Genomic DNA, 12,852 nt, shown 5'->3' with positions numbered 1-12,852 from the left:
TTTGCTCCCTTTGAACAGCAGAAGAGCATCCTGTTCATGAAGCTCATCAGTGGCCTGTGTCTAGTCTGTGTTTAAACCACTGTGCATATATAACAAGCAAGAATGCATGTGGTTTGAAACTAATTGTATTATCACCATTGCTGCTGCAATCTGTTACACAGGCATGTTACACATGCATCACACAGCTCAGTGCTAAAATGAAGGATGACTTTTTAAGAGGAGGGAGTGAACAGAAGGTTGGCCTTGGAGTCCCCATACTGGAGAGGCATCTGTTTAGGGGGAGATGAAAGTGAAAATCATTTATTGCATGGAAAATATGCTTGACTAATCTGAAACAGCAGCATCACAGCAAAGTAAACAAAGAACATTGATAGGTGGAACTAACTACTACTTCCTCTGTTGAACTCTGCTGTTAGCTACCTTTGCACTTGGTGCTTCTTGGGTCAAAACAATTAGTAAGAAGTTGAAGAGTCCAGAGTTTGACTTTAAAAAGTTAATTAACTTCTCTTGTAAAAGTTTACTGTTGTGTGTCAAATTGCTTAGTCAGCTAAACAGTTCTGTAACAGCATAGTTCAAAAATTTTAGTACTTACTCCTTGCTTTCTGTAAGAGAAGTATCTGAAGTCATGAATATATTTCTGCATTTTAAATTATTCGCATCATAGCATAGAGCTAGCATAGAACATAAATGTATCACTGTTATTTTCATTGCATTATTTATCAGGAAGTCTATACCATCTGTAAGCATTGCCAGTTACTTGCTGGATCACAAGCAGCTCTACTTAATCTCCTCTGTCTGAAGCTGTAGGTGAATGTTATCTCTACAGTACAGTACAAATATTCAAGTTATCGTACACTGGTAAGGGAAAACAAAGTTTTCATGTCTGAATACTGATCTTCATGTAGATATTTTGTGCATTTGTCGTCTGAGGAGGTGCTAAGAGCTAAGTAGGACTGTTATGTTTTGTAGGGTGTTATACCTTATGTTTATAGGGCGTTATATTTTCTAAGTCTTAAGTTCTTGAGGTTTGCCTGCTCTGCTTTACAGTAGTACAAAGCAATATCATTAAAACTATTTTTTTTTTCTAGTAGTCACTTTTGATTCTGGTTTTAGTAATAAAATTGTAGAGTTATTCAGGTTGGAAGGAATTTCTAGAGGCCTTTCTCCCAGTCTTCTGCTGAAGAGCTCACTGCTTGCTAAATCCAGAAGTGGGCTGAATTGTGACAGTGGGCATGCCAATTTTTATATTCTGGACAATTCTTTATATAATCAAATATAAAGATGTAATTGTTTAAACTCTTTGTTGTCTTGAAGAGGTTGTATCACCCTCCTGATGGAAAAAAAATACAATCACAGTTTGGAATTTGTTGCAATTTGATTTGTTGCCCACCTTAAGAACTTTGTTTTTCTTCTGGAGGTGTGTTTTGGAAGGAGGATCTGTATTTGCTTACAGTATAGGAAGCTTAGTTACCATTTCAGCAAGTGTGGATTCAGGGATCTTTTATTCCATGACCTATTTTACATCTGGTAGGTCTGGTCATAATGAAGGATTTAGTAAGTTAATACATAATATCCTTTTTGCAATGTAATGTTATGGTGCAGGAAAAAAACACTCTGTATTTTTTTCCATTTTGAAGTAATTTCTAACATTTATTCTAAGTTCTTATTGAGAATAAAGGCTGCTTGTTTTCATTGGTAAAAAGGCTTAATATTAACAGTTTTCATTTAAACCATTATTTGGTTAGACCAGCAGAGATATATCAGAGATACAAAGTGGTAAAAATGATATGCTAGCAAACAGTGCTCTTGTCCTGGCCCAAACTGGGAGAAGTCTGCAAAGAGGTAAATTCCTTTAATAAGACTTTTCTGAATCCTGCAAGCTACTTTTATCTCCAGATAAATGTAATTAAGTTTGGGCTTTTATTCTCTGAAATAATTGGACCTTGCTTGCTTTGTGGTACTGTCTTTGTTGGCAAGATGTAGGTCTTCGCATTTATCAACACTTTGCATGACTTTAGTACTGTAGCATTTTTATAATTCTTTGCAAAAATTTGTTTTTGTAGCTATGAAATGTGAAGGTACGAGACAGGGCCATGCTTACAAAGAATTGTACTTTCACCATCAAAACACCTTCCTTCCCCCCCCCCCTTTTTTTCTCTATATATACCAGGTTACTTTTTTTAGCTTTTTTTTCTCTTTTTGCTTTTTCTTCCTGACTTGCACTAACTAGCTTTTCCTCAGGCAGTATTTTCTAGCTGCTGCTGTAATTCCTTTGCTTGTGTTGATCCTGGTATTTTCTGTGTAACAAACTCATTAGGTTCAGATTTCTGAACTAGTTAAAATATTTCATAGTTTATTTAAACAGACTGAGAGTGGGATTTGAAGCATTGAAATAATTGAGTCGAAACAGAAAATGTTTGTCTCTGGGAAGGAAACTAACTTTTTATTTTTGTATCTCAGTGTCATTAAATTTTTAAAGAGATATTTTTATTGCTTACCTGTTTTTTAGGGCATCACACTCTAGGCAGTTGTGGAAGTAGTTAGGCCTGTAAAGAGGAGGGCATCAGTTCACTGGCTAACCTTCTGAGGAGCTAATAAATCTAAGTGGAGAAGTGGTGAGTGAAAGAAGGGATAAGAAAAGATAAAGAGTTGCAGAATGAGCTGCATTGCTGATGTGTTGTGAAAGAAATAAAATGTAATTTGAGATCTGCCTTGAATGCAGTGTTACAGGAGGTGGGAAATGCAGGCAGTGTTAGATATCATTGAAGGGTGGGTTGGTTTCTCCATTCTTATTAAACTACTGTTGAAGCTTGGTAATCTCAATCCCTTGTAAAGGACTGGTTTTGTGCTGTCAGTGGGTGGGGCAGCAACTGCACATCTGGTGATGTTTTATGTAATCGATATATCACATCACAGTGCATGGGGTAATCCAGTTGTGCATGAAATAGGTGTTTGCATTGGTGACTGGTTCTTATTATAGAGAACTGGTATTTGCTTAGGCGCAGCTTGCATCTGACTATTTAATGGCATGTATCTTGTGTTGTAGACTTCTAACATTGGAAAGGAAGGCAGCTAGCAAAGATGTTCCAGTTCCTGTTTCCTCATTACATGGCCATTTCAAGTTTTTCAGGGGGAGGAGCAGCAAATCAGTTCTTTGATTTAGAATAACATGTTCAACTCCATTTCTATTAGCTTTCAACATTTGGAAGAAGGACTTTGGGATGCTGGTTGATGAGGAACTGAGCATGAACCAGCAGTGTGTGTTCACAGCCCAGAAATCTAAATATACTGGGCTGCATCAAAAGGAGTGTGACCAGCAGGTCAAAGGAAGTCATCCTGCCCCTCTACTCTGTTCTTGTGAGACCCCGCTTGGAGTACTGTGTGCAGTTCTAGTGTCCCCAACATAAGAAAGACATGGAACTGCTGGAGCAAGTCCGAAGGAGGTCACAAAGATGGTCAGGAGGCTGGACCATCTCTTCTTTGGAGACAGGCTGAGAGAGCTGAGCTTGTTCAGCCTGGAGAAGAGAAGGCTGTGTGGAGACCTCATAGCAGCCTTCCCAGTATCTGAAGGGGGCCTACAAGGATGCTGCAGAGGGACTCTTAGTCAGGGACTGTAGTGACAGGACAAGGGGTAATGGGTTTAAACTTAAACAGGAAAAGTTCAGGTTAGATATAAGGAAGAAGTTCCTTACTGTGAGGATGTTCAGGCACTGGGAATGGGTTGCCCAAAGAAGTGGTAAATTGCTCCATCCCAGGCAGTGTTCAAGGTCAGGTTGGACGGAGCCTTGGGCGACATGGTCTAGGGTGAGGCATCCTTGCCCATAGCAGTGGGGTTAGAACTAGATGATCTTGAGGTCCTTTCAAACCCCAACTATTCCATGATTTATTTGTAGTTGTTTTCATCAGTATCAGAAAATCTGTAAAAGACCTAAAACTTTTTAAGTCTTTTCTAGTTATCTGATGATGTTTACTGTTTTCAGGTAGAAGAATATTCTTCAGAAACAAAATGAAACATATATAATTTGAGACTTTCTTCTGCCATTAAAGAAAGCTTTCTTTTCATGCATTTAGATCACAACCACTCCTTACAACTGTAAGGGTTGTAAGGGGTGACAACTGTAGCATTTTTTAAGAGGCTTTTGAATGTCATGTTAAATGACATTTATATTGAGAATATGGAGGATGTGAAACTTCAGACAAGATCTTAAGGGGGGGGAGGGAGAACAAAGAGACAAAACAAAAAACCCAAACAAAACCAGCCAAACAAAAAAACTCCAACCAACCAACTCCTGAAAACCAAACAAAAAGACGAAACCAAACCCAAAATAAAAAGTAAGAAACCTGCACTGTAGGAGCCCATCCCCCCCCCCTCCCACCCCTGCTGCCCAGAGTTCTTCCTTGAAGAAGGAAGATGCCAGAATTGATGATTTGGTAGCCAAAACCATGTTGAAGTAATACTATATAGCATAGATAGTGGTGGTGCTGCTTTCTCCAAGCTGCTGTCACGGCAGGGCCCCCCAAGAATTCAGTAGGTAGCTGCTAGTTCAGCCCATGGCCAAACTTGCCATAGAATGGTGCCATTAACTTGTTGGCTCCCTGCTAGCTTTGGTACTTTTAATGCTAAATGGTTTTTGTTTGTGATCATCTGACCTTGACCACCAAGATCATGTAGACAATGGCTTTCACCTGATCAGCGTACTGATCTAGAGGATATATTTCCGGAGTCTGGAGACCTTTGAGTGATGTTGCTTCTAAGTGTTGCTGAATATGAGATTTTACCAAAGGCTGGCATTTTCTACTAGTTGTACTTAGGCCTTCTTTTTATGAATATCTGCAGAAAGAAGAAATGGAGAAATAACTAGCTTTGTGTCAAGAAATTAAATTCTTGAGAGATGTATACTTGTGGATGTGCTGTTATGGATTATATTTTTCCAGGGAAAAAAATGAAGTTGAATCTTGCAGTGCAAACTGGAAATGTTGTGAGCATTAAAGAAGGGTGTATTTAAAGTGTATTTCTTTCTGGAAATCTTAATGTGCAAACTTGGGGGGAGATTTGGGCATTATTCCTACTTACTTATGTATGCTGAAACTTCACATACCTGTTCTGTTTCTACAACAGCACAATACTGCCTTCTGTAGTTCTATCGATGTGGTAACAACCTGGAAGAAAAAAATCTGGCTGGTTTTACATCTCTTGTGGGATATGCCCTGTGACACTTCTGCCTGTTTGTACTTGTTACATGTGGTTGTAATTTTGTTCTCATTCTTCTCATTCTTTTGAACACTTGGAACAGTAGGGTCAGATACAAGCATTTCTTGAACCACTTGCTTATGAGATAGTAACATATCCATTACATGCCCTTTTCAGGGATCTAATAACCTGATCATTGATGAAAAGAGTGCTTTTAGGGTAAATTCTGTCTCAAAGATGCTTCATGTTCTGGCTGAGTTTTCTCTGCTTTTCCTGGATTCACTTGGCCTGTCTTGTTTCTACCATGTGCTGCTTTCTAAGACTGCATTTAGATGACTCAAGTTTATTTCTAGCTTTCTTGATTTAAGCCTGCAGTTCAGTAAACAGTTAGTTTGTTCCCAAGAGCTAGAAAGCCTTAACTTTCAGGTAGATCTGACTAGACTGTGAGCCTGTATAAATATCATTTTCAGACGTTCTCAGAATTTAGTTTAAGCTTTTGCATCACCTAACCTGAAAGTACGTATTATAATGTGCTAAATATGCAACACAATAATTAAGTTCTTACAGATTATGAGGGTGCCAGAATCTTGCTTCAGGATTTTTTGTGTTGCATCGTGTTCTTGGCTTCTGTTGGCTATGTTGTTTAATTTATATCCAGAATTTTCTACCTCCTATTCATAACATTTTGTAGATTCTTCCATCTTTTTCCATGTGGCCTTCAGAGTTTACTGATTATCTTATCTATGTCATCTGAGTCCATTCTCTATGCTGCTCAACTGGTGCTTTTACTACAGACCTCATGTTTTGCTCTGCTGCATCTCAAGCTACGTTTCAGGCAAGGCATTCTGAGCTGATTTTTTTAAATGCTATGGTTAAAGCATTCTGAGTAGGACAAAGTATTATGTTCTTTTAGTGGTAGAAAACATTGGATGTTTTCTCATGATGGAATATGGAAATTGTGTACTCTGAGTAATGCTTTTAGAAAAGTAAGCTAACTCTTCTGCCTTTTTAAAAAGCAGTAACTAAAATACTCCTGGGTGTAAATAATTACTTATAGCAGCATGTTACAAATAGATGCTAATAAGTAGAGTTCCTAAATTATCAGTTGAGGGAATCCAATTTCCTTGTTGTGGATTTCTTTTTATTAACACTAATGAGATTTGTTTCAAAGGGATAATAGACCTGTGCAGTATGACAGAAGTTGTATAGTGGCCAGAAGTTTAACAGCATAAACAAGTCAAATTCTTAGTATTTCTTTACATCAGCACCACTTAATGTCTGGATTGGGGTTTGGGGTTTTTTTTGGTAGCATCACTGTTTCTGATGACCTTAGAGCTTTGTCTTTTTCATAATACTATTTTCTATGGTGGGAAAAGCAAGCTTTATTAGGTGATTGTTTTATAATTAGAAAATGGTAGTTAGCACAAGTTCCAGTGATTTAAAATAGTCCTCTTGTGTGTTTGAAATTATTGCTTTCGTTTGTTGCCTTTGCCCTTTGAAAGGCAATAGAATTTTTTCTTTTTTTCAAAATCACGTAGTAGTTTTGATCCTCCTTAATTCAAGAGAGATTTCACTTTTGGCGCTGCGACAACAGGATAAGAGGTTTTTCTAGTGCTACATACCAGTTTTCCTTTAAGTATGGCAGACAAGATACTTTGTAACTTCATTGACAGCTCAACATAAATCACTTCTACAAAACGCTCTTTAAAATTTTTAATGAGTTAATTCTGTTTTTATGCTGAAATATGTAAGAACCAGTACTTCCACATTGTTTTGCCACATTAAAGTGCTGTGTTGTGTTCTTGGCTCCCTGGTGTGAGAAATAAGCAGACTTATTGGAGCATGTCCAGCAAAGGGCCATGAAGAGCATCTTTCCTATGAGGAGAGGGTGGGACTGTTTCCCCTGGAGCAAAGGGGACTTGCAGGGATATTCATATATATAAATAACTGATGTGAGGGAATGAAGAATAGGGAGTCAGACTCTTCTCAGTATCCAGTGACAGACAAGTTTCTGGGTGTGGAATAAAATGCATCTGAAGTTCCATTTGAATGTAAGAAACCAGTTTTTTTCACTGTGGGAGTGGTCAAATGCTGGTGCAGGTTGCCCAGGAAGCCTGTAGAGTCTCTGGAATTCCTGGACATGCTGGACACAGTCCTGGGCGACTGGTTTTGCTTGTCCTTTCTTGGGAAGAGGATGAGCTAGATGATTTACAGGAGATCCCTTGTGATCTAAATAACAATGCACTTATAAGGGGAAAGGTTATAAATGAATACATTGTACCATAAAGGTGTAATTTGTAGGTCATACTTGAAAAGCGTTTAAGTACTGTCTGTTCAAATTAAGTTAACACTACTGAAGCACATCATCCCTCTCTTGATAGAGCATGTGCATTGCTGCAGCAGTATGCTTATGTACACGGAGAAAACTTAAAACATCTCTGATAAATGTTAAGCAAAAGAAATAGGATAGTGTGCTAAATGATACCTGAGGTTCTGAATGACTTCTTTGCCTTGGTCTTCACTGGCAAATGCTGACCATACCAACCAAATCTTGGAAGGTAGACGAAGGGACTGTGAGAATGAAGACCTTGGGCCCACTGTAGGAGAGGATCTAGTTGGAGACCTTCTTAAAAACCTGAATGTACACCAGTCCATGGGACCTGATGAAATCCATCCGTGGGTCTTGAAGGAGCTGGCGAATGAAGTTGCTAAGCCACTGGCCATCATATTTGAAAAATCATGGCAGTCAGGTGAAGTTCCCGATGACTGGAAAAAGGGAAATATAACCCCCATTTTCAAGAAGGGGAAAATGGAAGACCCGGGGAATTACAGACCAGTCAGTCTTACCTCTGTGCCTGGTAAAATCTTGGAGCACATTCTCCTGGATGGCATGCTAAGGCACATGAAAAACAACAAGGTGCTTGGTGACAGCCAGCATGGCTTCACTAAGGGGAAATCCTGCCTGACCAATTTGGTGGCCTTCTATGATGGGGCTACAGAACTGATGGGACAGGGGTAGAGGAGTGGATGTCATCTACCTGGACTTGTGCAAAGCGTTTGACACTGTCCCACACAACATCCTTGTCTCTAAATTGGAGAGATATCAATTTGATGGATGGACCACTCGGTGGATAAAGAACTGGCTGGATGGCCGCACACAAAGAGTTGTGGTCAATGGCTCAATGTCCGGCTGGAGACCAGTAACGAGTGGTGTCCCTCAGGGATTGGTGTTGGGACCAGTCTTTTTCAGCATCTTTGTCGGTGACATGGACAGTGGGATTGAGTGCGCCCTCAGCAAGTTTGCCAATGACACCAAGCTGTGTGGTCCAGTTGATATGCTGGAGGGAAGGGATGCCATCCAGAGGGACCTTGACACACTTGTGAAGTGGGCTGATGCCAACCTTATGAAGTTCAACCATGCCAATTTCAAGGTCCTACACCTGGGTCAGGACAATGCCAGGCACAGCTATGGGTTGAGCAGAGATTCAGAGCAGCCCTGCAGAGAAGGACTTGGGGGTGTTGGTCGATGAGAAAATGAACATGAGCCGGCAGTATGTGCTCGCAGCCCAGAAAGCCAACCGTATCCTGGGCTGCATCAAAAGGAGCTTGATCAGCAGGTCGAAGGAGGTGATCCTGCCCCTCTACTCTGCTCTTGTGAGACCTCACCTGGAGTATTGTGTGCAGTTCTGGTGTCCTCAACATAAAAAGGACATGGAACTGTTGGAACAAGTCCAAAGGAGGGCCACGAGGACGATCAAGGGGCCGGAGGCACCTCCTGTATGAAGATAGGCTAAGAAAGTTGGGGCTCTTCAGCCTGGAGAAGAGAAGGCTGCATGGAGACCTCATAGCAGCCTTCCACTACCTGAAGGGGGCCTATAGCGATGCTGGGGAGGGACTCTTCATCAGGGACTGTAGAGGTAGGACAAGGGGTAATGGGTTAAAACTTAAACAGGGGAAGTTTAGATTGGATATAAGGAAGAAATTCTTTCCTGTTAGGGTGGTGAGGCACTGGAATGGGTTGCCCAGGGAAGTTGTGAATGCTCCATCCCTGGCAGTGTTTAAGGCCAGGTTGGACGAAGCCTTGGGTAGTATGGTTTAGTGTGAGGTGTCCCTGCCTATGGCAGGGGGGTTGGAACTAGATGATCTTGAGGTTCTTTCCAACCCTAACTATTCTATGATTCTATGATACAGTATTCTTACTTGCACTAATTAGCATCGTAACAGTTCCTATAAAAATCGTTTAGACAAGAGTCTTCGTTACTTGTCTCTTATTCTGGGTTATTAGAATAATAGCTAGTAATAAATGTGTCCATAAATTATGAAGTCTTAATTTTGAGTCAATCAAGGAGGCTTAGTAAGTAGGTTTATTTGAGTTTATGGTTACCCTGTGTAGATGAAAGTGACCTGATATGCTGAGCCTGTCTCTACAAGATTGCATTTTCATAACCATTTAAGAAAATGGAGGACATTCATATTCTCTGCTATTCTTTATCTTTCCTCAGGAACTTGAGCTGTAATTTGTGATGACAACTAAATGTTCCCTAGTCCTTTTCTGCATTTTTTGATGAGGTTTTTAAGTCATCACATATGGGTACTGAGAAGAGCAAGATACAATAGCTAAAACATAACGTCTTCTGCTCTGAAAGTCTTTTCCTAAGTGGGGAGACTTGAGCCAGCTTCTGAATTTTTTCTTTAGGAGTTAAAATTGCTTCTAGTGCTTGATTTCTTTATAAACCTCTGGGTCTTACAGATAAGCTGGTACTTCTGTTTGAGTGATAGTACTTTGCTTTTAAAAATAAACTCTACTTTAGGAGGAGTAAACATTTCTGAATTATGTTTTGCTTTTAAAGAAAACAAAACAGAAACACCACCCCACCCCACCCAACAACAAGAAAAAACAAAAGACCCCAAACAAACACCCAAGTTGTCCAAGGTTCTAAGGAGTGATACCTGTAGAGAAGTTGGCTGCTGTTGTCATGTAGTTTTAATTAAAGCATTTCCTAAGGAATGGTGGTAAGTTAAGCTTGAGGGATATCCACCCAAGGGAAAATTGTGTATGTCTTAACTGTATGTTAACCAACTTAAAGCTACTTCTTGGTTGTTGTAAGGCAAGGTCCTGAAAGGAGGTTTTGTGCATTGTGGGAAAGTTTAATCTTTTTTTAATTAAGTTTTATTAGGGTTTTGGGAGAAATGGAGTAGAAGAGGCATAACTGTAAACAATAAAGAAAAATTGAATATAATTACAATTGCTGTGAGAACCTCAGCTTTAAGTTGTTTACTTTTTATGTTTAAGACTGCAGGAGAATGTTCAGGAGTTACGCAAACATTGGTAATTGTTGCTTGCAAAGCTTCTCACCTGAGGTTCTTAATGGCTTGTCATTCAGTTACTTGCCTAATAGCTAGCATTAGTATGGGTACTGCTCAGCTAGCAAGTTCTTTAGTTTGGTCTGAGTTGACAGAGAGCAGAGAGTTTTTAAGTGCCAAACATATGTTTTCTGAGCTGTACAGCTGTCCTGGATTGTAGTTTGAAATTAAGAACTGCTGTGTTACCCTTGCAGGCATCAAGTGGAATTTCAAATGCCTGCATGCAACTACATGCATGAAGCCCAGTAACTCAGGATCTAGCCTGATGTTTGGTAGAATTGCCAGGAGTTCAGCCTGTATAGTGACTTATTTTAGGCCTTATGTGTAAGAGGACTAGCAGCAGTCAAGGAATGGGGTATTTTTTGGTCTGCTCTCCCCTTTTCCTAGCTGGGACCTTGCAATATTCATACCTCCATCATTTTTTGAAAAGCAGTGAGTAGGTTGTAATTAGATATAAGCATAATGCTCTATTCTGTAGAAAGTTAGTTGCTTCATCTTCAGTATGTTCAGGCATCAATGGCGAGACTGGTCAAAGTCAAGTAAATCGCAGGGGTTTTAAAATTTTATTTATGTACGTCTTAATGATACGGACTTAAAATGCCTTTTCAATCTTTTAAATGGTATGTACTAGTTATGAAGTACAATGTGAGGATGGCAGGTCTTATCAAATGCTTTTAAATTTGGTATGGTGCTTGAGGCTGAAGGCTTAAGTCTTTAATTTTAAGTACTTTCTCAAAATTGTAGAGAAGCCAGGGTAACTTTAGGAATTACAGAATCATAGACTAGTTAGGGTTGGAAATGACCTTAAGATCATCTAGTTCTAACCCCGCCTGTCATGGGCAGGGACACCTTACACTAAACCATGCCACCCAAGGCTCTGTCCAGGCTGTCCTTGCACATGGCCAGGGATTGAGCATTCACAGCTTCCTTGGGCACCCATTCTAGCACCTTACCACCCCCACAGTAAAGAACTTCTTCCTTATATATAAACTTTCCCTGTTTAAGTTTTAACCCATTACCCCTTGTCCTATCACTATGAATTATCACCTAATGAAGAGTCCCTCTGCAGCATCTTTGTAGACCCCTTTCACATACTGGAAGGCTACTGTGTGGTCTCTTCTCCAGGCTGAACAGCCCCAACTTTCTCAGCCTGTCTTCATACAGGAGGTGCTCCAGCCCCTTGATCATCCTCATGGCCCTCCTCTGGACTTGTTCCAACAGTTCCATGTCCTTTTTATGTTGAGGACACCAGAACTGCACACAACACTCCAGGTGAGGTCTCACGAGAGCAGAATAGAGGGGCAGGATCACCTCCTTTGACGGTGGTGGTCATGCTCCTTTTGATGCAGCCCAGGATATGGTTGGCTTTCTGTGCTGTGAGTGCACACTGCTGGCTCATGTTCATTTTCTCATTGACCGACTGTTCTGGGTTCAGCAGTAGCAGTTATTTTTCTCCTTAGTAGCTGGTGCAGCACTGTGTTTTGACTTTAGGCCTGTGAACAGAGCTGGTAACTCAAATGTTTGGTCTGGCCAAGCACTTTCTGAGCCTCATGCTCTGCCAGGGAGGAAGGGAGGCTGGGAGGAAGAAGAGACAGGGCACCTGACCCAAACTGACCAAAGAGGTATTCCATACCACAGCATGTCATGCCCAGGATGTAACTGGGAGCTACCCGGAAGGGCTAGGGGACTGCAGGGTTGGACGAGGTATCGGTCTGTGCTCGGCTGGGGGTAGTGGGGCGAGTTATTGGTCAGCTGGTTGTGAGGTGGTGTATTCTTTCCTCTTGTTCTTTCCTTTATCATTATTATTATTGGTGGTAGCAGTAGTGATTTGTGTTATACCTTAGTTACTAAACTGTTCTTATCTCAGCCCGTGGGAGTTGCATTCTTTTCGATTCTCCTCTCCATCCCTCTGGAAGTAGGGGGAGGGCAAGAAGGGGGGGGAGTGAGTGAACGAGCTTTGTGATTGGGTTTAAACCACAACACCAACACCCTCAAGTCCTTCTCTGCAGGGTTGCTCTCAATCTCTTCTCTGCCCAGCCTGTAGGTGTGATTGGCATTGTCCTGACCCAGGTGTAGGACCTTGAAATTGGCATGGTTAAACTTCGTAAGGTTGGCATCAGGTCACCTTACAAGTGTGTCAAGGTCTGTCTGGATGGCATTCCTTCCCTCCATGGTATCAACCAAGCCACACAGCTTGGTGTCATCGGCAAACTTGTTGAGGGCACATTCAATCCCACTGTCCATGTCACCGACAAAGATACTGAACAAATGTTGAATTGTTCTCAATCAGTACCTCA

General features: G+C 40.8%; 1 protein-coding gene across 1 annotated transcript in view; it reads left to right on the top strand.

Moving 5' to 3' along the window:
* The window catches only part of ETNK1 (ethanolamine kinase 1), a 37,109-nt gene that overhangs the window by 2,173 nt on the left and 22,084 nt on the right, over positions 1–12,852 (top strand). The window lies entirely within an intron of this gene.

The sequence above is a fragment of the Lathamus discolor genome, chromosome 1, assembly GCF_037157495.1.
Source record: "Lathamus discolor isolate bLatDis1 chromosome 1, bLatDis1.hap1, whole genome shotgun sequence".
In the NCBI taxonomy this organism is placed as follows: domain Eukaryota; kingdom Metazoa; phylum Chordata; class Aves; order Psittaciformes; family Psittacidae; genus Lathamus; species Lathamus discolor.
Note: the sequence above shows the minus strand (reverse complement) of the source record. Positions and strands in the feature narration are given on the sequence as shown.